Consider the following 25,631-nt stretch of genomic DNA (forward strand, 5'->3'; position numbering starts at 1 on the left):
TTTCATATAAGGACTCGACTGTCTTACTTGACGCAATGTAATTTTTGAAACTAACATCTGTTTTTCCACACTTTATTTTCAAAGCGTCAAGTTCTTCAGTTACAGCATCAAGTTTTTTCTTAATGTGATCATAATTTTCACACTTGTTGTAATCTTCTTTTAATTTTCGGAAATCCATGATTTTGGTTTCTAATTGAGCTTTTAACAGTTTTCGTCCTTTCCTAAGAGTATAGCCTTCGTATTTGAGGTCCTCATTTTCTCTTTTTAATAAATCAATTTGTTCGCGAAGAAATTTAATCGTAGCTTTGCAAGATGAAGTACATGAAACTTCATTTACCGGAATTGATGTGGAACTCATTTTTTTTTTTAATTTTTTTTATATATTTTTAATTGCCCTTTGACTTATAAACCGAGAAAGTCAACCTTAAAAGTCAAATTTAAAAAGTCAAACTCAAAAGTCAAACTTAAAAAGTCAAACTTAAAAGTCAAACCGAAAAGCTAAATTTGAAAAATTAAAAGTCAAACAAGAAAGTCAAAGTTTAAAGTCAAAGGTCAAACTTGAAAGTCAAATCAAAATTTTAAAGTAAGAAGTCAAAATTAAAAGTCAAAAATTAAAAATTAAAATTTTTGGTTGAAAAAGGAATTTAAAATTAAAAGAAATTGAATTTTTGGGTTAAAAGAGTCAATTTTCGAAATTTGGAACCGAGAGAGACATTATATGGATTAAATTTCGAAGGAGGGAACCAAGGTGTCCGCTAGTTAAGTTGGTAAAGCGCTGTGGCAATGACCTAGAGGTCTAGAGTTCGAACCCTTGCACCTTAACTTCGCTTCCTCCTATTTTTTATGAAAGGGCTGCCGTGCGAGGATGCTGCTTGCGAGGTCGAGGATCCGAGGCGAGGCGAGGCTGCTGCGATGCGAGGACGAGGACCGAAACCTAGCCACACACTTCGAGCTGTAATCCAAGACCGCACACCGAGCCGTATACTCCGAGCCGCATACCGAGGCTGCTGAGCCACACACCTTCAACAAATTCGCAAAAAAAAACGACGTTTTTCACCCTTTTTTGCTCCAAAACTCGATCAAAAACTCGTTTTTATGAAAAATGCAAAGAAGTAACCCCCCTTATTTTTGTGAGATCTATCCAAAAACGCTATTCTATTTTCAAAATAAGATCAAATAAGCTCCAGATCTGAAAGAATTGATTGATACAACCAAGCTCTGATACCAATTGTAAGTCCCCAAAATTGCTTGTGTATCAATCAGATCCAATTGATGGTGCGGAATCCCAATCAATTGGATGATGTCAGATCAATATAGAAGAGAAGGAGAAGAAGAATTAAGATGAATCTAATGTATTGATGATATGTGTAACGCCTGTGTTTCCGGGCATGCCATTTGTAGCAATGTAATAGTCTAGGTTAACCTTTGTAACCCGTTTTGAAATAATAAGATTGTGTTATTTGAGTATTATGTGTTTTGTGCTTAATTGCTTAATTATGTGGTTTGATTAATTAAGAATAAAAATAAGCGTCAAAATTTAAGTGTAAAATAAACTTAATATCTTTGAATAATGTTGTAGTAGTTGAAACGAGGTTTCCGAATATATATAGAACGCCCAAATCTGACTTCGTATGAAGAAGTTATGATTTATCGAAGTTTCGGCTTAGCGGTGTGCAGCCCGAAATACTCGATTTGAGATCGAGCAGTTTTTAGTCGAAACAATCCAAACGAGAATCGAAGGTCTCGTTGTTGGTATCAAAGCGATAAAAAGTTAGGCGAGAACGGACGTCAAACGAAGAAGTTATGAATTTATAACGAAGTTTTTCTGTCGCGGCCTATTAAAAATAAATAATAAAAATAAAGTCAAAATTAGCCGACGGAGTCTAAACGAAAGTTGTAGAGCGTAGTCTCACCTTCGTGTGGATATAAAGAACGTCGAAAACGGAGTTCGTATGTGAAAGTTATGAATTTCCGAAGTTTATTAAATATTTTGTAATTAAAATTAATCTTTTAATCCGACATTATCCGAAGACGAGTCACCGGTCCGATTCGACGTACACCCCACGTACACCCCACGTGTCGACATTTCGGATGACGCATGCAGTGACGATTTCGGAAGCAGTACACGCTGCGTACTGCAGTACGCCCCGCGTACTCCGAGGCTCCAGCCTCCTATAAATAGGAACCGAAGGCAGCCGAGTCTTTTGCCAATTTCCTCTCTTCTCTCTCCCGTTTTGCATCGTTTTGCGTGCCAGAAATATCCCGAAGCCCCAGTATTATTCTCAAGCCCCGAGGCAAGTCCCGAGATCCCGAAGATCCCGAGAAGTGCGGTTCCCGAGCCGAAGCTCTACCCGCGAGAAGTTCTATTTTTGTGAAGATCTTTCAGATCTGCTGAGGATTTCTACTTCTGCAAGTCGTAGTGCTGTCCGATCATCTTCTGATCAAGTGAGTGTATACTAGCTTTCATAAACACGATAATAATACAAGTTTGGTTCGAGTGTATTAAGTATATTGTTGTTTATAGGTGTGAGTGTGTAGTTACCTTCTTCTAACACATAAATATTAAGTACTTTCTATAAAATACGTGCTATGTGTATAGTATATTGTTGTTTATATGTGTGAATGTGTATTCACTCTCTTCTATCTCATAGATATGATTTATTCTCTATGAGATAGGTGCTATGTGTGTATGTGCCTCATTTGTTATGTGGATTATGTGTGGATTAAAGCATGCTATACATGTTTTCAAAACTATGTATAAAAATGTATATTTTATCTACTAATATGTTGGGTAGAACATGGGTAGATAGTTGGTGTGTAATAAAGAGATGAGAGGCCTCGTTGTTGTTTTATTTAGTCATCTAGCGGAGTTTAGATGACGACCACTGGCTATTCTAGACAGTCTTGTGGAAACATTAGCAGGTTTGCCACCTGTAGGTGTTAATGAACTTGGGTGTTCATTTGCTGTACTCCATCCCCCTCATGGTTGCCTTATTTGACTTATATTGCTGAGGTACCCCCGAAGCATGTGTTGTCGCCCCGATGAAATATTCTTAGACTAGGTCCCTTGTGTTAGTTGTTTTAGGGACATAAAGTGAGAATAACGGGAATGGGTAATTGGGTTATTGTTGGTTGGTGAAAATTAAATATGATTATTTATTGTGGGTTGAAAACCCTATATGCTCACTAGGCTCCCAAGCCTGACCCACTCAGTTTTATTTGTATTACAGGAAGTGGCGCGAGGACATGAGATGGATGAACCATCAGTTGTTTTGTTTACAAGTCTGTATATGTATATATTTGTTGAATGACTTGTAATGCTATCGTTTATGCTTATTGGTCTGTATCGGAACATGACACCCCGAGTTTTGATTATATAATGAAAAATACATTTCTTTTATGAAATGCTTTGGTAAACATTATTTTATCATGTTTTGTTTTTTGGAACAAATTTCGCAACTCTTTCAAATCAAAAGGATTTACTCTGAAAATATTTTAAAAGCATAAATGAAAAACGGTCTTTTCTGGCCGAGATTATGGGGATGTCACAGTTGGTATCAGAGCATTAGTTTAAGCGAACTAGGAATTTGTAGGATTTCTAGACTTAAACTTAGAATGCTAAGTGGAATTTTGAGATGTGTGTCTGTTGTGTTTTAGACACGAGCACTGGTTTATTTTAGGAAAGTTGCCTAAAATGCTTTATGTGCTAAATGTTATATGTTGCCATATATGATATTATTTGTTCGGATCTATGGTCTGTTGCCGACCGGATCTAGAAACCTTATGTGTGTAGGATTCTAAGCGTACATCTACGGTATTAGAACTAGAATGTAAACGTTTCGGTGTGATAAGAAAGATTTGAATATCTATCATGATTGAGGATCTAATTTCACCTTATTCGGTGTGTAGATCGAAATGGTGAGAACAAGAAGTGGAGTTGGAAATGCTGATGAAAACAGGAATCAACCACCAGTGATTGAACAAGTACCTGTCGTAGCAGCAGCACCTGAGTCAATAACCATGGTTGGTGTGCAAATGATGATTTAGACGATGTTGGATCGTCAGATGGATGAAACTAGACGGTTGCTTCAACAAAATCGTGAAGAACTGTCAATTCGTGTAGAGGTACCTGAATTAAATGAAGGGCACTCGGAAGGTGGAAACTTTAGTGGGTCTATTGGTCAAGCCAACCCACCGATAGTTAGGCAAGATAACCATGATGGAAGGAATGATGGAATGGGATGCAAGTACAAGGATTTTCTAACTTGCAAACCATCGACCTTCAATGGAAAGGAGGATCCGATTGGGGTTACGGATTGGATCTCCGAAATGGAGTTAGCCTTTATGACGTGTGGTTGCATTGCGTCAATTCCGAGCTAGAGCTGTTCGTTGGTGGAACACTCTAGGGAAGACGTTGAGCCCTAATGAGCCACTGCAATTGTCATGGGCAGAGTTCTTGGTGCAGTTCAAGCACAAGTTCTGCTCGGCTCAAAATCTGTTGGAACTAGAGAACAAGTTCCTGACATTGACAAAAGACAGCATGTCAGTTGATGAATACACCAATAACTTCACCGATAAGATGGAGTTTGCCTTGCGTATCGTTCCAGACGAGTTGACAAAGGTGGACCGGTATGCAAAGGGACTCCCATGGGAGTACGAGGTGCCAGTACGTCAGACACTTACTCTAGAGGCAGCTATCTGGGCTGCCAAGTCTGTTGAGAACATGATAAAGGGAAGTACCACCGACAAGGTTGAGGTTGGTGAGAAAAGAAAGTTTGAGGGAACATCTGGTTCCGGTAAGAAGGGCAAATTTTCGAAATCTGATTCGAAAAAGTTTGGAGGAAAAGGAGGCGAAGCGAAGTGGTGTGATAAGTGTAAGAAATAGCACTTTGGGAAATGTAGCGAGGATGTAACCTGCTACAAGTGTGGAAAGGTTGGACATTTTGCCAATGAATGTCCGAACAACAAAAGGATGTGTTTTGGTTGCAATGAAGAGGGGCATATTTTGAAAGACTGACCGAAGAAGAAGAAGGAGGCAGCTAGGCCCAACATTCCACCAAAGCCGAAGGCGAGAGCCTTCCAGCTAACACTTGAAGCTGCTAAAGATGAAGCTAATGTCGCTTCAGGTACCTTTCTCGTAAATGAATTACCTGCTCAAATTTTGTTTGATTCTGGAGCCAACTACTCCTTTATTTCGCATGAGTTTGGTAGAAAGCTAGCTTTGCCTATTGATAGACTAGATGATGCTTTATTAGTCGAAGTAGCTAGTGGCAAGTTTGTACCTGTTAGCCATCGTATGAAAGACATCTTAATCGATCTTAATGGGAATAAGTTTCGCGAGGAATTATTGCCTATCGAGCTTAATGGTTTCGACATCGTGTTGGGAATGGATTGGTTTAGCGCCAATGATGCTGAAATTTTATGCAAGAAGAAGATAGTTAAAGTAAACCCGCCTGGAAAGGATTCGTTTATGGTGTATGGGGACAAACGCAGAGTGAATTCTGGAATCATTTCTCTAATGAAAGCCAGAAAGTGTTTGACCAAGGGATGTACATAATATTTAGCATTCGTGATTGATGCTAAGAAAGAAAAGAAGGTGATGCAGAGTATTCCAGTGGTGTGTGATTATCCGGAAGTATTTCCCGAAGATCTTCCTGGATTACCACCTGATAGACAAGTGGAGTTCAGAATAGACTTGCTACCAGCAACCACGCCAATAGCAAAAGCACCTTATCGATTAGCACCGACGGAGATGAAGGAGCTGATGATGCAACTTCAGGAGTTATTGGACAAAGGTTTCATTAGACCTAGTTCATCTCCCTGGGGAGCTCCGGTGTTATTTGTGAAGAAGAAAGATGGAAGTATGAGAATGTGCATTGATTACAGAGAGCTGAACAAGGCAACAATAAAGAATAGATATCCATTGCCGAGGATTGATGACCTGTTTGATCAATTGCAAGGTTCGAGCTATTTCTCGAAGATCGATCTAAGGTCAGGATATCATCAGCTGAAAGTAAGAGAGCAAGATATCGAGAAAACTGCATTTAGAACTAGATATGGACACTACGAGTTCTTGGTTATGTCGTTTGGACTAACCAATGCTCCGGCAGCGTTCATGGATTTGATGAATAGGGTTTGTAACGTTCCTTGATAAATCTGTGATAGTGTTCATAGACGACATTTTGATATACTCAAAAAGCCAGGAGGAGCATGGCAGACACTTGTGAGAAGTGTTAGAAGTCTTGAAGAAGGAGAAGTTGTATGCAAAGTTCTCCAAATGTGATTTTTGGAATCGTAAAGTCCAATTCTTGGGTCACGTGGTCAACCAAGAAGGGATAATGGTTGATCCAGCGAAGATCGTAGCTGTGATGAAGTGGGAACAACCGAAAAGTCCCACGGAGATTAGAAGCTTTTTAGGATTAGCCGGATATTACCGAAGGTTTATCCAAGGTTTTTCTTCGATTGCTACTCCATTGACAGCTTTGACCCACAAAGGAGCTACTTATGCTTGGAGTGATAAGCATAAAGAAGCATTCGAGAAGCTAAAGAAGAAGCTATGCGAGGCACCGATACTTTCTTTACCCGATGGAGTTGAAGACTTCGCTGTTTATAGCGATGCGTCTGGGGTTGGATTGGGTTGTGTTTTGACCCAAAGAGAAAAGGTGATAGCATATGCGTCTCGATAGCTGAAAGAGCATGAAAAGAATTACCCGACTCATGATTTGGAGTTGGCAGCGGTAGTTTTCGCTCTGAAAATATGGAGGCATTACCTCTATGGCACGAAGTGCAAACTTTTCACTGATCATAAGAGTCTCCAATATCTCTTTAATCAGAAGGAATTGAATATGAGGCAACGACGCTCGCTAGAATTACTTAAAGACTACGACTGTGAGATACTTTACCACCCTGGTAAAGCTAATGTTGTTGCTGATGCTCTCAGTCGGAAGGTCAATCTTGAAAGGAAAAGGCCAAGAGTGTTGAGAATTGAAGTTGTCTCGACCATTGTGGAAAGTATAAAGAAAGCTCAAGAGGAAGCTTTTGAGAAAAATGACCGAAAGGAGGAACGTTTGGGTAAAACGTTGGTGTTTGATACTAACGGTCATGGACTGAAGGTATTCCAAGATCGTATTTGGGTACCTAAGTCAGGAGGAATTAGGGATCTTCTGATGGAAGAAGCTCACAAGACCATGTACTCGATTCATCCTAGTAGCACTAAAATGTATAGGGACCTGAAACCCTACTACTGGTGGCCAACGATGAAGCTTGATGTTGCAAAGTATGTGGCTGAGTGTGTGACTTGTGCGAGAGTAAAGACACAACATCAGAAACCGTACGAGAGTTTAGAACCATTGCCTGTGCCTCTGGGTAAGTGGGAAGACATTGCTATGGACTTTGTCACTAAACTGCCCAGAACAAAGAATGGTCACGACATGATTTGGGTGGTCGTTGATCGATTCACTAAGAGTGCACATTTCATAGCGGCCAAGGAGAAGTGGTCTATGGAGAAGCTTGGAAATTCTTACGTGAGGGAAATTGTGAGGCTTCACGGTGTTCCGTTAACGATTGTATCGGATCGTGATAGCCGTTTCACCTCAAGGTTTTGGAAAAGTCTACAAGAGGAACTGGGTACCAAGTTATGTTTAAGCACAGCTTACCATCCGCAGACTGATGGTCAGAGTGAAAGAACAATAAGAACACTTGAAGATATGCTGAGAGCATGTACCTTGGAATTCCTAGGTAATTGGAATGAACACTTACCTTTGGTAGAATTTTCCTACAATAATAGTTTTCACTCGAGCATTAAGATGGCACCTTATCAAGCTTTGTATGGACAGAAGTGTCATACGCCGTCTTGTTGGCTTGAGGCTGGGGAAAGGCAGTTTATGGGACCAGAGATGGTTCATCAAACTGCTGAAAAGTTGAAAATAATTAGGGAAAGAATGTTAGCAGCTCAAGATCGTCAAAAGAGCTTTGCTTAAAGTCTCGCCGTGGAAGGGACTTATAAGATTTGGTAAAAGGGGAAAGTTGAGTCCAAGGTTTATTGGACCGTTTAAAGTTCTTCAGAGGATTGGGAACCAAGCTTACAAGCTCGAATTACCCGAGGAACTGAATGGAATTCACAACACTTTTCATGTGTGTTATTTGAGGAAGTTCACGGGAGAAGTTCCCGATATAATTCCAATTTCTGAATTGAGAATTGATGAGAACAAAAGGTTGATTGAAGAACCAGAGGAAATTGTTGACCGAAAGACTAAGAAGTTGCGACGCAAACTGGTTGGGTTAGTGCTTGTCCGATGGAAACACACGAATGGGCCGAATCTCACCTGGGAGACGGAGAGTGACATGTTGAGTCGCTATCCGCAGTTGTTTGTTGATGTGTGATTTCGGGGAAGGAATCATTCTAAGGTGGAGAGAATTGTAACGCCTGTGTTTCCTGGCATGCCATTTGTATCAATGTAATAGTCTAGGTTAACCTTTGTAACCCGTTTTGAAATAATAAGATTGTGTTATTTGAGTATTATGTGTTTTGTGCTTAATTGCTTAATTATGTGGTTTGATTAATTAAGAATAAAAATAAGCGTAAAAATTTAAGTGTAAAATAAACTTAATATCTTTGAATAATGTTGTAGTAGTTGAAACGAGGTTTCCGAATATATATAGAACGCCGAAATCTGACTTCATATGAAGAAGTTATGATTTATCGAAGTTTCGGCTTAGCGGTGTGCAGCCCGAAATACTCAATTTGAGATCGAGCAGTTTTTAGTTGAAACAATCTAAACGAGAATCGAAGTTCTCATTGTTGGTATCAAAGCGATAAAAAGTTAGGCGAGAACGGATGTCAAACGAAGAAGTTATGAATTTATAACGAAGTTTTTCTGTCGCGGCCTATTAAAAATAAATCATAGAAATAAAGTCAAAATTAGCCGACGAAGTCTAAACAAAAGTTGTAGAGCGTAGTCTCACCTTCGCGTGGATATAAAGAACGTCGAAAACGGAGTTCGTATGCGAAAGTTATGAATTTCCGAAGTTTATTAAATATTTTGTAATTAAAATTAATCTTTTAATCCGACATTATCCGAAGACGAGTCACCGGTCCGATCCGACGTACGCCCCGCGTACTCCGAAGAGTGTCGACATTTCGATTGACGCATGCAGTGACGATTTCAAAAGCAGTATCCGCTGCGTACTGCAGTACGCCCCGCGTACTCTGAGGCTCCAGCCTCTTATTAATAGGAACCGAAGGCAGCCGACTCTTTTGCCAATTTCCTCTCTTCTCTCTCCCGTTTTGCATCGTTTTGCGTGCCAGAAATATCCCGAAGCCCCGGTATTATTCTTAAGCCCCGAGGCAAGTCCCGAGATCCCGAAGATCCCGAGAAGTGCGGTTCCCGAGCCGAAGCTCTGCCCGCGAGAAGTTCGATTTTTGTGAAGATCTTTCAGATCTGCTGAGGATTTCTACTTCTGCAAGTCGTAGTGCTGTCCGATCATCTTCTGATCAAGTGAGTGTATACTAGCTTTCATAAACACGATAATAATACAAGTTTGGTTCGAGTGTATTAAGTATATTGTTGTTTATAGGTGTGAGTGTGTAGTTACCTTCTTCTAACACATAAATATTAAGTACTTTCTATAAAATACATGCTATGTGTATAGTATATTGTTGTTTATATGTGTGAATGTGTATTCACTCTCTTCTATCTCATTGATATGATTTATTCTCTATGAGATATGTGCTATGTGTGTGTGTGCCTCATCTGTTATGTGGATTATGTGTTGATTAAAGCATGCTATACAGGTTTTCAAAACTATGTATAAAAATGTATATTTTATCTACTAATATGTTGGGTAGAACATGGGTAGATTGTTGGTGTGTAATAAACAGATAAGAGGCCTCGTTGTTGTTTGATTTAGTCATCTAGCGGAGTTTAGATGACGACCACTGGCTATTCTAGACAGTCTTGTGGAAACATTAGCAGGTTCGCCACCTGTAGGTGTTAATGAACTTGGGTGTTCATTTGCTGTACTCCATCCCCCTCATGGTTGCCTTATTTGACTTATATTGCTGAGGTACCCCCGAAGCATGTGTTGTCGCCCCGATGAAATATTCTTAGACTAGGTCCCTTGTGTTAGTTGTTTTAGGTACATAAAGTGAGAATAACGGGAATGGGTAATTGGGTTATTGTTGGTTGGTGAAAATTAAATATGATTATTTATTGTGGGTTGAAAACCCTATATGCTCACCAGGCTCCCAAGCCTGACCCAATCAGTTTTATTTGTATTACAGGAAGTGGCGCGAGGGCATGAGATGGATGAACCATCAGTAGTTTTGTTTACAAGTCTGTATATGTATATATTTGTTGAATGACTTGTAATGCTATCGTTTATGCTTATTGGTCTGTATCGGAACGTGACACCCCGAGTTTTGATTATATAATGAAAAATACATTTCTTTTATGAAATGCTTTGGTAAACATTATTTTATCATGTTTTGTTTTTGGGAACAAATTCCGCAACTCTTTTAAATCAAAAGGATTTACTCTGAAAATATTTTAAAATCATAAATGAAAAACGGTCTTTTCTGGCTGAGATTTTGGGGATGTCACAATATGATTGATGCTCCTTACAATAGATTCTCTCTCACACACACTTCTTCTCTCTAACTTTCTCTCTCTTCTCTAGCCTTCTAGCCTCTTTGTTAACCATACACTCCCACATGCACTCCTCTATTTATTTGGACCTCCAACCATACACATGTGTACAACCGTACACACTGTGTACGGCCGTACACAGGGTGTGCGGCCGTACACACGTGTACGGCCGTACACACAAACCGCAAACAGATACAACATTACATAAAAATATATTTTCTTAGAAAAGCAAAGTATAAACCATATTTTTGACCCAACAATGAAATTAGCCGAGCTCAAGTAAGTACCCCAAAATACCCATACAAGTTTATGTTATGATTATCAGTTAATAGAACAGCATGCTAGATTAGGACTAAGGATCTAGGGATGATGTCTTATGTGCCTATTATATGTGCTTTGAGCTACATGATAGTGCTGATTAAACAATAGTAGGATAGCATGTTTAGGTTATGCCTGAGTTTATGAGTTTGTGTGAGTCTATGAGTTTGTGTTGCATGCTAGCTCTGTTTCTTGCTATGTGGATATGATTGCTTGAGTATCTTGTGGTTAGACTTTTCCTTGTTTGAATGCTGCTTGCTTTGTGCATTGTGGGATTCTGAGTGATGGGAGTTAGACATTAGGTGAATACGTTACGTCACATGTGATTAGGGTTGAATAATCTCAGAGTGCTGGATTTGGCCCTATTGCGCAACTCTCGTTTGAGTTTAGCCATTGTAGGGACGAGTCTTTTACTCGAAGGATTATCTGAGCCTCGTCACATGTGATGGTATCCAGGTAATGGCTAATTGGCATCACAAGGAGACCTTCAACAGCTGAGGACTGGTTGAGTTGAGTCAGAGGTTTCCCTAGGGTAAACCTAGGATGAGATAGTGCTGGGAGCAGTAGTAGTGGATAAGGGACCTAGTGGAGTCGAAGCAGTTACCGAGGAAAGTACGGATAGATGTGGAAGGTAGTATGGGCCCATACTACTGAAAGCAGAGGATCCGTACTCGATTCGGGAAATGCCGAGACAAGACGGGGGACCTGGTAGGGTGTGTTTGGGTCTCGCAGCAGCGATCAGTATTTTGATTGAGGATGTATTATATTTTTTTCAGCATGGTGATGTTGCGAGAGAGACCAGCGGGCGGATCAGGCGCCGGAGAGGGATCAGGCTCGGGTTGAGGGGTCGAGAAGCTCGAGGAGCGAATGAGGGAGTTGATATCCGCCGAGGTTACGCGCAATATTCTAGATCAGACTCCTGTGATCTTTGGCACGGTCAAGGAGGGTATATTGGAGATTTTGGATGAGAGGTTGGGAGCCTTCCATACCGAGATGAAGGCTTTTATGGGAGCATGTACCTTGACATTTCGAGAGTTCAGGGCTTACGGGGCACCAGATTATCATGGGGCTAGGGACCCCATCGCTAGGAGCAGATGGTTGGCTGATGTTGCCAACGCGTTCCGTACGAGCCGGTGTCCTGAGGAGGACAAGGTCAGACTCGCTTCCTGTCTTCTGAAGGACAAAGCGAGGGATTGGTGGGAGGAGATTGGTCATGCTCTGGGGGATGATGTCGCGTTGGACGCGATGACTTGGAGCGATTTCTCGGCCAAGTTCAGGGCGGAGTTTTCGCCAATTATTGAGGTGTAGCAGTGGGCACGGGAGTTTCAGGATTTGCCGCTGACCACTGAGACTGTGGTGGAGATCACCGCCAAGTTCAGGGAGAGGGCTCTTCTTGTACCTCAGTTTGTCGCGGATGAGGAGATGATGAAGGCCCGATATCACGAGATGTTGAGGTCTGACATCAGGGAGTTCGTGAGCAGGTCCGACTGTAAGACACTGGAAGATATGATTTCTCGGGCCAATGAGAGGGAAATTGATTTGGAGCAGATCCGGAAAAGGAAGCCGGATGAGGTTCAGGTAGCCATAGGCTCGGGTAAAAGGCCCAAGGGATCGGATTCGAGATCGAAGGATTATCAGGACCGCAGCCGGTGTGCGAAGTGTGGCAGGGCGCACGGGGGCACGTGCAGGAGTGGTAGCGGCGGTGAGTTTGGCTGCTTCAAGTGCGGTCGGACTGGTCATTTTAGCAGGGCTCGTACTGCTACCATGACACAGGGATCAAACTTGATATGTTTTCACTACAATCAGCAGGGCCACAAGAAGGCCCAGTTGCCCAGTTTGTTTTCAGCAAGACGGGTGATGGCACCTGCCCCTACAACTTTGAGGATCACAGACGGCCATCAGGGCTGTGTAGAGGCACCTGCGGTAGGAGGCATGGCTTTTCAGATGACTACCTTGGAGGCGCGAGCAGCATCAGACGTTGCAGGTATGTGATTTTCGTTCTTTTATTTGTGCATGATTATATTGTTATGGTTCTGCATCATTATCGGTATGAGTATTTTATTTTGTGTGGCTTGCTTGTGATCGAGTTATATGCCATCTGCATACCTTGGATATTTGAATGGTAATTAAGGGATGTTCTCTATTGGGGAAGGTTGCTTAGGATGCAGTAACTGTAGCATGCCTGGGAGGGACTTGGTATGTCTCGCTAATTCGGAGTCATATGATTTTAGAAATGTATTGGTTAGATCCTTAGCTATGGTAAGCTTGGAGTTCCTCAGCAGGTTGTTTATGGAATGGTAGCGAGGATGGGGATTTCTTTTCGAGCATTGACCAGCAAGGGTTAAGCAGGATCGAAGTGGGGGAGAATCCTTCGAGCGGGCAAAGGTAAGAGCATGCGGATCCAGAATGAGTGCACGACCTCCGAGAAGGAAAAAGAAGTGGTATAGCATTGATGGATTGAGAAGTCTAGGGTTGGGAGCTTGAGAAACTCCCCCCCCCCCCAGCCAGTGCATGTACTGGTGATGGTTAGTATGTGGTTGGGAATTCAAGATGGGGGATCGCCTGTAGGGCTCAAGTGAGTCAGAAGGAAGATCTTGAGAACTGATAGCATGGGGTGCTCTCGCATTAGCAGTCAGTGGTGGGAAGTGTTGTCAGACTACGGGGCAGCCGTAGCATTCACTAGCAATCAGTGGTGGGAAGGGTTGTCAGACTATGGGGCAGCCGTAGCATTCACTAGCAGACGGTGATAGAAGGTGATGTAAGACTGTGGGCAAGCCGTAGCATTCCATAGTAGCTTCATTGGCGGAGTTGGGGTGGGGCCCTTATCTCCTAGTGATCAGATAGGGATCAGGAATGGGTAATAGATGAGAATGATAGGGAGTTTGCCTGTATAGCCCTAGAGAGGTGAGACCTTGGGAAAGGCCGCTCCAGGATATAGTTGGGTGAGACCCGTGGGTGAGGCCCGTATGAGAATAGGAGTATAGGTGAGACCTGAGAGCAGGGTTGCTCAGTAGTATTGTCGGTGAGACCCGTGGGCGAGGCCCGAGCGAGAATGGCTAGACAAGTAGGACTAGAGGGATAGAGGCAGGTGAGACCCGTGGGCGAGGCCCATGAGTTTTAGCAGTACGGGTGGGACCTGGTAGGGACCTTAGTGTCAAGATATGGGATCGGGGATCCCAGGAATTGTAGTGCATGTATGGAAGAATAGATTGAGCAGTTATAGGTGGTCGAAGTTTCTTCGAAAGCCGCTGGGAGCGACTAGCAGTTGTCTTGGGACAACGATCGGTGGAAGCCAAAATCCAGATATTGATAGGTTGGTAGGGACCAGGGTGGTCTCAGTTCATCCGGAAATTAGATGAGGAATAGCAGAATTTCCAGTCAGTAACAGTGCGGGTATGCAATGTGTGGTGGAATTCAGTTAGTTGACCGTGGGGTGCTCGACACCAAATTATAGTAGAAAGAAATGCCTAGTGGATACTGGCGATAAAGACCCGAACTGGAGGTAGCGGGAGTAATGGATTGGTGAAGATAGGATCTTCACAGTGATAGAGGAAATAGTTGGTTATGGAGCATTGCCTTAGGGAGGCAAGGAAATCGCGCAAGGAAAGAAGAGGTGAACCCCTATGGGTTCAGTGCAGTACTCGGTGAGTACCAGAAGGATTATCGGTTGAGTAAGTTGTGTTTCCAGAATGTTCAGGGTTAGAGTTGACCCGAGATTATTATCCACAAGGATTAATGTTAGTCGGAATGACCGGGCGAAAGACCAGCAAAGGTAGGCAGCTGGCGATGGATCATTTAGTGGAATATTGGAAGCAGATCGCAGGCGGTGGGCCATAGAAAACTTCGAGCACGAAGTTTAGTTTAAGTGGGGGAGAGTTGTAGCACCCAAAGTCAGGAAGGCCAAGAAAGGAAAGGAAACCCTAATTTTAAGGGACGACTCGGCGAGTCCAAGGAGGAACTCGGCGAGTCCGAGCGGGATCCAGGTCGAGGAGTAAGTAACCGACTAGGCGAGTCGGCCAAGGAGACTCGACGAGTCTGGTCTGTGCGAGGAAAACCCTAAATTCGGGACTTGGAGCCTATTTAAACGTCTCATTCTCTCCTTAGGGTTCCTTTACTGCCTCTTTCACCCAGAACATCGAACCCTAAGCCTCATTGTTGCTCATTCAAGCTTCCGAGCCGTTTTTGAGTGATTTGAAGGAAGAAGAAGAAGGGGAATCATTGGAGCTTCAAGGATTGGCCTTAGATCTGAAGATTGGGGAAACTTTCTTAGTTATTGAAGGTATTAAGTTGTTTCCCTCCTTTAGATCTATTATGGTTGTGAGTTTGGGGGGATTTTTAGCCATGATTAGCTATCCATTTGAGTTAGAAGCCAGCTCTGAAGTTGCTACTTCGGATCTAAGCATATTATGGTCTTGTGAAACATAAAGTATCTGTCCTTGAGTTGATTATGGAGCCTCTTTGCCTTAAACCCTAGTTTATGGTGTATTTTGCCTAGATCTCATTCTCTACACGTAAAGTTTGCAACTTTATGTGAGGAATAGGCTTGGGAAGGGTAGATCTACAGTTTGGAGTCCATGCATGACTCAAAAGTCCTCTGCATATATGAAGATCTGAATGGTCTCGGCGAGTCCTTTGAGAAGACTCGGCGAGTAGCATGAAGATTTGGAGGAACTCGACGAGTGGGATGAACAACTCGTCAAGTCGGATGGAGTTGAGCAGGAACTCGGCGAGTTGGAAGAACAACTCGGCGAGTCTGTTGAAGGTTGTCTTGGACTCGGCGAGTCAGGTCGCGAAACCCCAAACCCTTCGAGTTGAGACTCGAATCAGTGAGTCGAGTGGAGACTCGGTGAGTTATGGACTGACTCGGCGAGTTGAGTCGCGAATGGAAGGACTCTGAACATATGAACTCGGCGAGTCAGTAGGGTGACTCGGCGAGTAGGGTTGACCTGGAAGGTTGACTTTGACCATGACATTGACTTTGACCAGAGTTGACTTGGTTGTCTTTCGGGGGTCAGTTAGACTCAGTGTTGTATTGATATTGGTAGCTCGGGGAGCGAGTGGAGCAGGAGTTCAGAGAGTTGCGGGCAGCAGCTAGTGGGATCATCAGCAAGTTCAGCCAGTGCAGGTGAGTTTCCCTTTTCCGTGAATGGATCTACGACCACAATGCCGGCCCATGTAGTTATGAGTAGAAGACCTGGGGGTTAGCCCTAGGCATAGTATGTTAGTATGATATTCAGGACGAGGTCCAATGATAGCGGGCGGGTGACCAAGGAATGGTTTATGTGATAGTTTATACTTGTTGTCTGTGTGATACTTGTATGTGTCTGGTAGAGAGGTGAGTGTGGGCGACATCCCGTAACTCACCAATAGCAGAGTGTGGATGGTGTTCCACATCTCATTAGCAGCAGATCAGGGGCGAGGCCCAAGTTAGGGAAGGTGTGAGGGTGGGCTGGGCCCATACCTTACTATCAGCAGGAGTACGGACGGGGTTCCATGACTCATCAGTAGCAGGACAAGGGCGAGGCCCAGTGACAAGCGAGGCCTTAGGACAAGATCAGTTAGTATGTGTTTAGCTTATGCGATGTGATATGTTTATGTGCTATTATATGTTAACGGGCGAGGCCCTGTGACATGCGAGGCCTAAGTGAAACAGATCTGTATCCGAGTGGGGCTCGAAGCCAGGCGGGGCCTGGAGCGGCGGGGCAGTTGTAGCGGGCGAGGCCCGAGGTAGGGGTGAGGCCCAGGATAGCGGGCGTGGCCCAGTATGTGCAGTATATGGTTACGCATGGTATGTGGTAGGATGGGGAACTCACTAAGCTTTGTGCTTACGGTTTTCAGTTTTGGTTTCAGGTACTTCCGGTAGTGGAGGGAAGAGCTCGGGGTGATCGCATGGCACACACCATAGTTTAGACAGCCTGGAAATGTTTAATCTGATAACGAACATGTGTTTTGGAAATTAATACTCTAATTATGTTTTGGATTGATGACGTTGTTTAAAGTAATGTTTTATTAAAAGAAATTTTTAGTCTTAAATTTTGGGACGTTATATATATATATATATATATATATATATATATATATATATATATATATATATATATATATATATATATATATATATATATATATATATATATATATATATATATCCCTATTATAATAAAAGAATACTTTTATTCTCCATTTGACATGTGTGACCATATTAAGTCTCCTAATTAATGCATGCCACTTGCTAAACTATTGAATCTCCATTTTAAATTTCAAATTTTAAATTTGTCACTCTAATTATATTAAATTAATAACATTAGAATAGAAATTAAAATAAAATTAACACAAATTATAAAGTGATATAATTTTACATATTTATTTAAAGCAATGATTATAATTTTATATAATTAAAAAAATCTCTTAATTAATAATTTATTTAAAATAACTGATTAATAATTTTGAGTTTGTAATATTAAAGTTTAATTAAGTTTGTAACCGTGGTTCCCACGGGTTATAAACCAATATATATATATATATATATATATATATATATATATATATATATATATATATATATATATATATATATATATATATATATATATATATATATATATATATATATATATATATATATATATATATATATATATATATATATATATATATATATATATATATATATATATATATATATATATATATATATATATATATATATTGGAATTTAGTTTGACAAGAGCATTGTCCTTGTATAATAAATGACACAAGTCGTCTACTGAGGATTTGACACTCACCTAATTACCATCTACCCACCAAACTAAAACATCCACATTAATATTAATTAACCACATGTTCTATGAATGACATCCGACTTAACTCTTTGACGTTAATATTGATATCCCGATCTTATAGGTTTCCGTTTTTGAAGTTTAATTTGTTTGTTTTTAATTCCAAAATGTATATCTAATTAAACTTTGTTAGTTTAAAATAATTTTATTGTTCTCCAAATATTCTTCTCGTGATGGACACCGAGACGGATTTGACATGAGGCTTACAGTTTATATGGTTTACAATTTTATTTATAACTTCTTCGTTTTCATTTTGTTTGATGGTAAAATATAGATTAAGATTTTAATGTCTTGATTTCTTTGCGGATATGTGCTTCATTTTCATTGTGACCTGAATAAATATGGATTTTTTTTTTAAAAATTTTTATGTTATTTTTAGGTCATTCCCAAAACGAATAAATATGGATTGCGTAGACAAAAATGACTGGCAGATTTTAAGACTTATAAGAAAATTGTTACATATTCCCTAAACTTGGCCATTTACGATCTTCCAAATATGAATCCTTTGGTCCTCACCGTTTACGGTGTATTTGATTTGCTCTTCCAAATATGAATCCTTTAGTCCTCACCATTTAGGATGTATCTAATTTGCCTTCTAAGTGGGTCTAAAGCTGGTTTGGTTCCAAATTATCCAATTAGGATGTTTGATACAACTTCAAAAAGTTTGGACTTGATCCAAACCTTAGACTCGGTCTATGTAAAAGCTTGGATTCGGTCCTCATTGGAAGAGTGAAGGACTAGGAACACTCGCAGTTATCTCCGTTTTTAACATGGTGCTCATCTGCTCCGGTTCTCAATCACCATCACCCCACACAAACATTATCGATCTTGAATATCAATTCATTGTTCCGGTTTAAATCATTGTATCAGAGCAAATGAAGGGATGACTTTTTTTTTTTATCGATGGTACTATTTTTTAGAGTTCTTGATTGCTGATTTCAATGGGGATCCATCAAGAGGAAGGGATGAAAGACAAAGGTGATCAATCAAGAACAAGGTAGAGTTTCATAATTCAAATTTCACAACATTTCGGTGCATTTATTTTAAGAAGTTTCTTGGTAAGTTTGCAATTTTTAAATTTAGGTAACAAGACGTTCAACTTATTTTCTATTTTGGTTAGAGTTGTCATTCTTTCAGGTTTGTAATTTAATTTTGGGGTCCCTTTACTAATAATGTTTGTACTAAGGCGGAGTTCGAAACATTGCACACAAGGTGTTTGATAAAAATCATCGGTGAGATTACATTGTTCTTGATGAGTTTTCTTGTATAAATTATGGTTGTTTAGTGTTGATTCTCAAGTTGTGAGGAGTATAGGACCAAGGATAGGTAACATGAGTCTTAGGGACTTTATTCATGTTCTTATTTCATTATAGAAAGTGCGATTCTATTACTAATAATTTTTTAGTGTAAGAATATCATCATAAGGATAATACGGTTATTCTTCATCATTCACACACAATCATTTAAATATATAATCAAACGACATGGTTTTAGTCAGATGTGGACTTATTAAGAATTTCTAATTCAATCACCACTAACCAGTCAATAACTATCAAATTACCCCTTAATTAGTTGTTTTTTTTACTCCATTTCACTTGTACCATTCAATATTATCTTGTCCAAAATTTATTAGGTTCCAACAATCATAGAAATGATTTGGAAACCAAATGACATGATATCAAGCGATTCTTCATTACTTTGTGATGCTTACAAACATATATGTCTTATTTGTTGATTTCTATTCGAATTTTTGTTTTGAAATAAAAAAGATATTTTATGACTTATCATATCCTTTTTTTCCTTTAAGTTTTATAGACATGTAACATGTTGGATCTCTTATGGTAGTATTTGTCACACCCCCAAACCAAGGATGGCGGAAACGTCCGGGGGTGGACGACTTCATGTATAGTATCACAACAAGTATAATAGTGCTCAAAGTAAATACAACCATTATAAATATAATTGAAAAAGTTACACCAAAGTATATGTTTACATGATTCAAATCAATTACATTATGATGACAAAATGAACTGTTTGACGATTTACCGTCCCATCCTCAAAACGCTGTTGATTTCCTGTTTCACTGAATTCCTGAGAATACAAGTAGTTTTGAAAAAGTGTCAACAATTAAGTTGGTGAGTTCATAAGTTTTTGAGATAGAGTTTGGAAACCGTTCTTTGTAATGTGTTGTGTGTCACCAAGAAAAATCCAATATTTTCCTTTTAAAAGTTATGTGGTCCTAAATCTCAAGACCAAGAATAAACAAGTATTTTCCATACTTAATGATATAACCGTGGTTTTAAATTAGCATAAAACCCTTTTTGATTTGAGGGAAAATCCCGTAATGAATGACGTGTAGTCTTAAATATCAAGACCGAAAGTGTACAGTAATATCCGTACTTATTGATATAGAAAGTGATTTTAAATTGACATAAAACCCCTTTTGATTATAAAAATTCTCGTAAACCCATTACCCCGAGGTGGTAATGGGTGGTGCCCCACAAGCAAACCCTAATGGATCTAGCAAAACCCTAATGGGCTTAAAGATTAATTTAGGACCTATTGGGCCATGTTTGGGTGGAAACCCTAATTAGGGTTTAGAAAACCCTAATTGTGAGCATTTGGGCCTTGGACTTATTGGGATCCACCTTTGGGTCATTGGGATTGGATTATGTATTAAGCCTAAATTATTCCATATCAGTTATCTAGTAGAGTAAAGGAGTTAATGGAGCAAGTCCTTAATGGGTTAAGTGAGAAACATTAACCCTAATCGTCATTTTATGTGAAACCCTAATTTCACTTGGGCCTTAAGTTGTGCATTTCTATTGGGTTTTGGTAATTGGGCTAATAACGGGCCATCCAAGAATGATTATATGGACTAGAGTAATTAGTTGGGCTTTAGGGTAAGGCCCATATGAAGGATTCGACCCAATATGGAAAATTGGGCCATAGTTTGGGCCTAGATGGTTGTATGATATTGGGCCCTTAGAATGAGAAATGTTGGACTGGACTGAATAACTGGGTGTTAAAGGAAGTCCATTTAGAGGTTTGGGCCAAAATTAGGCCATATGTCGGGCTTTGGTCCCTAGTTTACTTTGGACCTATGGATTGGGCCTTGGGCTTGGATAATCCAAGCTTGGGGTAATATAGTAATTAACCAAAGTATGTACTTACGGTTATGTAGTGGAACCTAATTATTAATTGGGTGTTATTTTGATGTTAACAGATTCGGGACTCTGTCATCCAGCAGCTAGGGTTTTGTCGGCAGGACTTCAATAGTGTGAGGTGAGTAGCCCTTTAGTAGGAACGGGTCTAAGGCACCAATGCCGACCCGTTTAGTAGTGTAGGATACCGGGGTTAGCCAGATGCAGATTGTATGTTTCCGGACTATGGTCCGATGTCGGGCGGGGCCCGATGCAGTGATTTAGCTTACATATTATATGTTATGTGTTCTGGACTTTGGTCCGATGCCGAGGAAATCCCGAGAAACAACTATGTATGCTTGATGTCTTTGTGATTCATGCATGTTTGTGTTATGTGTTATATACAAGCTTCGGTCTGATGCCGGGCAAACCCGATGCATTATGTATGATTATGTTATATGTTTATGTTTTGTTATATTCAGTATATTCCAGACTTCAGTCTAATGCAGTGGGCGGGGCCCAACTTATTCCGGACTTTGGTCTGATGTCGGGGAGGGCACGATGCAATGGGCGGGGCCCAAGTCATTCCGGACTTCGATCTAATGCCGGGCGGGGCCCACGTTAGTTCGGACTTCGGTCCGATGTCGGGCAGGTCCCGATGCAGTGGGAAAGGCCTAGTATGTGTTATTATATGGTATGTGGTAGTTTGGGGAGACTCACTAAGCTTCGTGGTTACAGTTTTCAATTTTGGTTTCAGATACTCAGTTTTCAAAAGAGGAGCTCGGGAGGATTGCAGTGCACACACCATTTGTTCAGCCTGGGATGTTTATGTTGGACTAGTGTCTAAGCCCGTAACTATATTTGGTATGTACTTGATCCGGTTGTGCATGGTCCTTTTGGGTTGCCTTCTCCAAAGCAACTTGACAAGGTAATTTAAGGAGAAAGAGAGAGTATTATGATTTATTAATGTATTATATGAATAATACATTAAAGGAAAAAAATCATATTTATTTAATTAGTATTGGATAAATTAATTAGGAATTAATTTGGTGGTCAAAAGAGACTAATTGAATAAAGGGGTATAAACTGTCAAATGTATGATAGTTGAGTTTTAGGTTAAGGAAACTTAATGGGCTTAAGGGGGAACGAAATTATGATGGGTATCCATCATATTTTTATCCAAGGCCTTATTCCATAAGGGTCCATGGGCTGCTTGGTGGCTAAGCTGTCCATTAGGGTTTAGACTGAAACCCTAGTAACCTGTAACTATAAATATGACCCCTAGGGCATTGAATTCGGCTACCACTTGATTCTAAGAGATCCCTACGCTGATTTCTAGCCTCTCTCATATTGCCTTCTTGCTTGTGGGGTTTGTGAACCATTAGAGGAGTTGCATTTGTGACTCTAAGCTCAAGAAAAGAAGAAAGAGAAGATCTAAGCCAACAATTAAAGAGGTAAACATCTAGATCTAATTCTATATGTTAATTTAGTTGTTTATATGCTAGATTAGGGTTTTTAAGTCTTGGAATCAAAGCATGTTCAATAGTGAAACCTAGATCCAAGCATTAGGGTTTGCATGAGCACATAGGAATGTTTCTTATGCCTAAAATCCATCAGTGGTATCAGAGTCTTGATTGGTTTCAGTTGTATGTGATGCTTAACTGCTTTATTTGCTGAAAATCGAGTTTTTGGCCCCTGCTCGACTCAACTCGGCGAGTCAGTATCTGGACTCGTCGAGTTGACCCCTACTCGGCGAGTCCAGGTCTGACTCGGCGAGTCAGTTCGTCAGGCAGAGGGATTTTCGGGTTTTGGCTGCTGTTTTGACTTGGACATGATGCTTAATTTGTTTTATGAAGTTAAAAATCCGAATTTTATCTTAATTAAGTGTTTATCCTTGCCAAAAGAATAGATAATTTCAAATCTTTTAAATATTAGTTGTTTATGTGATAAATATGGATTATTTAAAATTATTTGGTAATTATCAAATGACTAAAATCAAGATTAGGACAAATATAGATAATTATGAAATTAATTGGTCAATTTGAATTATTTTTTATTTGATCCCATGTGTTTTGAAAAGTTCAATTCTTGCCCTCAAGTTTTGAAATTTGAATTCATGATTAAAAGTTTAATTTTGAGTAATCTTAATTTCAAACCCTTAGAATTTTACAAGTTTAAAATTCAACCCTATACTATTATATATTATTACAAGCTTAATATATATATATATATATATATATATATATATATATATATATATATATATATATATATATATATATATATATATATGTATAACTTAAAATGCTAGTCTTACCGTTAGTAGGCCTCATTCACGAAGCCGGTCTATAAGGTGGGTATAAGGTTGCTGCCTATAAAATGGCGCTTAATGGGTGTACACTCACACCTACCGCTTGCTTGACTGGTGGAGGGTCGTTAGCTGAACGGGTAGGATAGGGCAACCCTCTCCTCATTAAAAGTATAATGTTGATCATAAAGTAACTACATGTTTTGCAAATTCCCATTCCTAGTTACTTTAGGGTAAAATGTGAAAATGATGCTAATCCATGGAATTACACTTCGTACCCTTGTCAAACGTTGATGGAGCGTGTGTGGTTAACCGGCACATCAATTTGGGGATGAAATTGGTAGCAAAGGGTGACTCGATGTTTGTCATATATCAATGGAGCGTGTGTGATTTACCGGCACATTGATTAGGTGATAAAGACATTGAGTGCACCACATTGATTCGCATGGTTATTCACAAATTTGTTTGCGATCCTTGGCATCCCAGTCGCAAATTTGAAATGCATATCGAGATTTAAACATGCCATTGAAAAGTTCAATGAATCTCAAAGATCTAGGAGTTTTCAATACATTTAAAACCTAAATTGCTTTTTCGTTTTTCATGGTGAGAATTAGTGAATCGTCATTTACTTACCTTCAAATTATTTACTTTTAGAGTACGACATCCCTTTCTAAGTTGTAAATAATGTTGTTGGATCCTAGCCCTAATTTCTCATTTGGGTGTTTAATTAGGGATTCATTTCTAATCAAACTTTTTTCCCTTCTTTTTCAGATGTCTGCAAACAACAACAACAACAACGCTTCTGGGTCATTCTCGTTGATGAACTTGTGTCAGAAAGTGACATTTGATGGTTCAAACTTCAACGAGTGGATGAGGTATATCCGCATGATCACTCGCTACGAGGACAAAGAATATGTCCTCGATGAAAAGCTTGAGAAGATCATCCCAGATGTTGCTACTCCTAAGGAATTGGCCGCCTTTGAGGCCCATGAGCATGATGCCATGAAAGTTCACTGCATCATGTTGGCCACCATGAACCTCGAACTCCAAAAGTCCTATGAGGACATGTACCCATATGAAATGCATCAGGATTTGCTGGACAGGTATCACCAGAGCACGAGGCAAGAGCGCTATGAGATCATTACTAACATGATCACCGCTAAGATGGGGAGTGGAGAATCTCTAACCTCTCATTTGTAGAGAATGCAGAGGTATGTTGATCGTCTTCTCAAACTTAATGTTAAGTTTGATGAGGATTTGGCTATCGACATAATCCTCCATTCCTTGCCCTCCTGCTACAATGAGTTCAGGATGACCTACCATATGAACAAAGAGGAGGTCTCCTTGAGCAAGCTCCAAGGACTCTTGAGGACTGCTGAGAGCAACCTCAAAGACAAATTCGTTGCACCGTCCCCTGCTGTGGCTGCTCCTGTGATGGCAATAGGTCAAGCAAAGGGCAAAAAGAGGAAGGCTCCATGTAAGAGCCACCATAAAGGGAAACCCCATGATGGTTCGTCCTCAAGTGGGACCAAAGCTGGCCCTGCTAAGCCCTCTTTCGATCCAAAAGAAGCAGAGTGCTTCTATTGCCACCAAAAGGGCCACTAGAAGCGAAGCTGCCCACAATATCTGCAGGACATAAGAGATAGGAAGATCAAGCCCACTTTTGCAGGTATGTATTCTATTAAATCTAATAACTCATCATTTGCTACTTCATGGGTTCTTGATACAGGGTGTGGTTACCACATTTGTTCTGATATGCAGGGCCTAAAAAGAAGTAGGGAGATGGAACATGGGAAGATGAACCTAATTATGGGAAACAGAAGATCGTTGCCTGTGACCAGAGTCGGTGTTTATTCTTTAGTGTTAAATAATGGGTTAGGGATAGATTTAGAGAATTGCTGTTATGCGCTAGATATGGCGAGAAACATTATTTCTTTTCACGGGTTGTTTAGACAAGGCTTCAGATATTCTTTTGATAATAGTAATGGTTCTATTAACGTTTATTTGAATGGTGTCTTTTATTTCAATGCATTACCTTGTAATGGGATTTATGAATCTGTGATGATTGTTGATAATTTAGGAAATAATGTTTTGAATATTGATTCATCTACTAGTCTAAACAAAGCATGCTTGTGGCATTGTCGCCTTGGCCATGTCAACAAGAAACGCATAGCCCAACTCCAAAAGGATGGAGTGTTGGAGTCATTCGACCTTAGGGACGATGACACGTGTGAATCTTGTTTACTTGGGAAGATGACCAAGTCACCCTTTACTGGCACTTGTGAAAGGGGTGACGGTTTATTGGATCTCATACACACCGATGTATGCAGGCCCTTTAGATCCACCACAAGGGATGCTTGCCGCTTCTACGTGACTT

This window comes from Lactuca sativa, chromosome 7, assembly GCF_002870075.4.
Source record: "Lactuca sativa cultivar Salinas chromosome 7, Lsat_Salinas_v11, whole genome shotgun sequence".
NCBI lineage: Eukaryota > Viridiplantae > Streptophyta > Magnoliopsida > Asterales > Asteraceae > Lactuca > Lactuca sativa.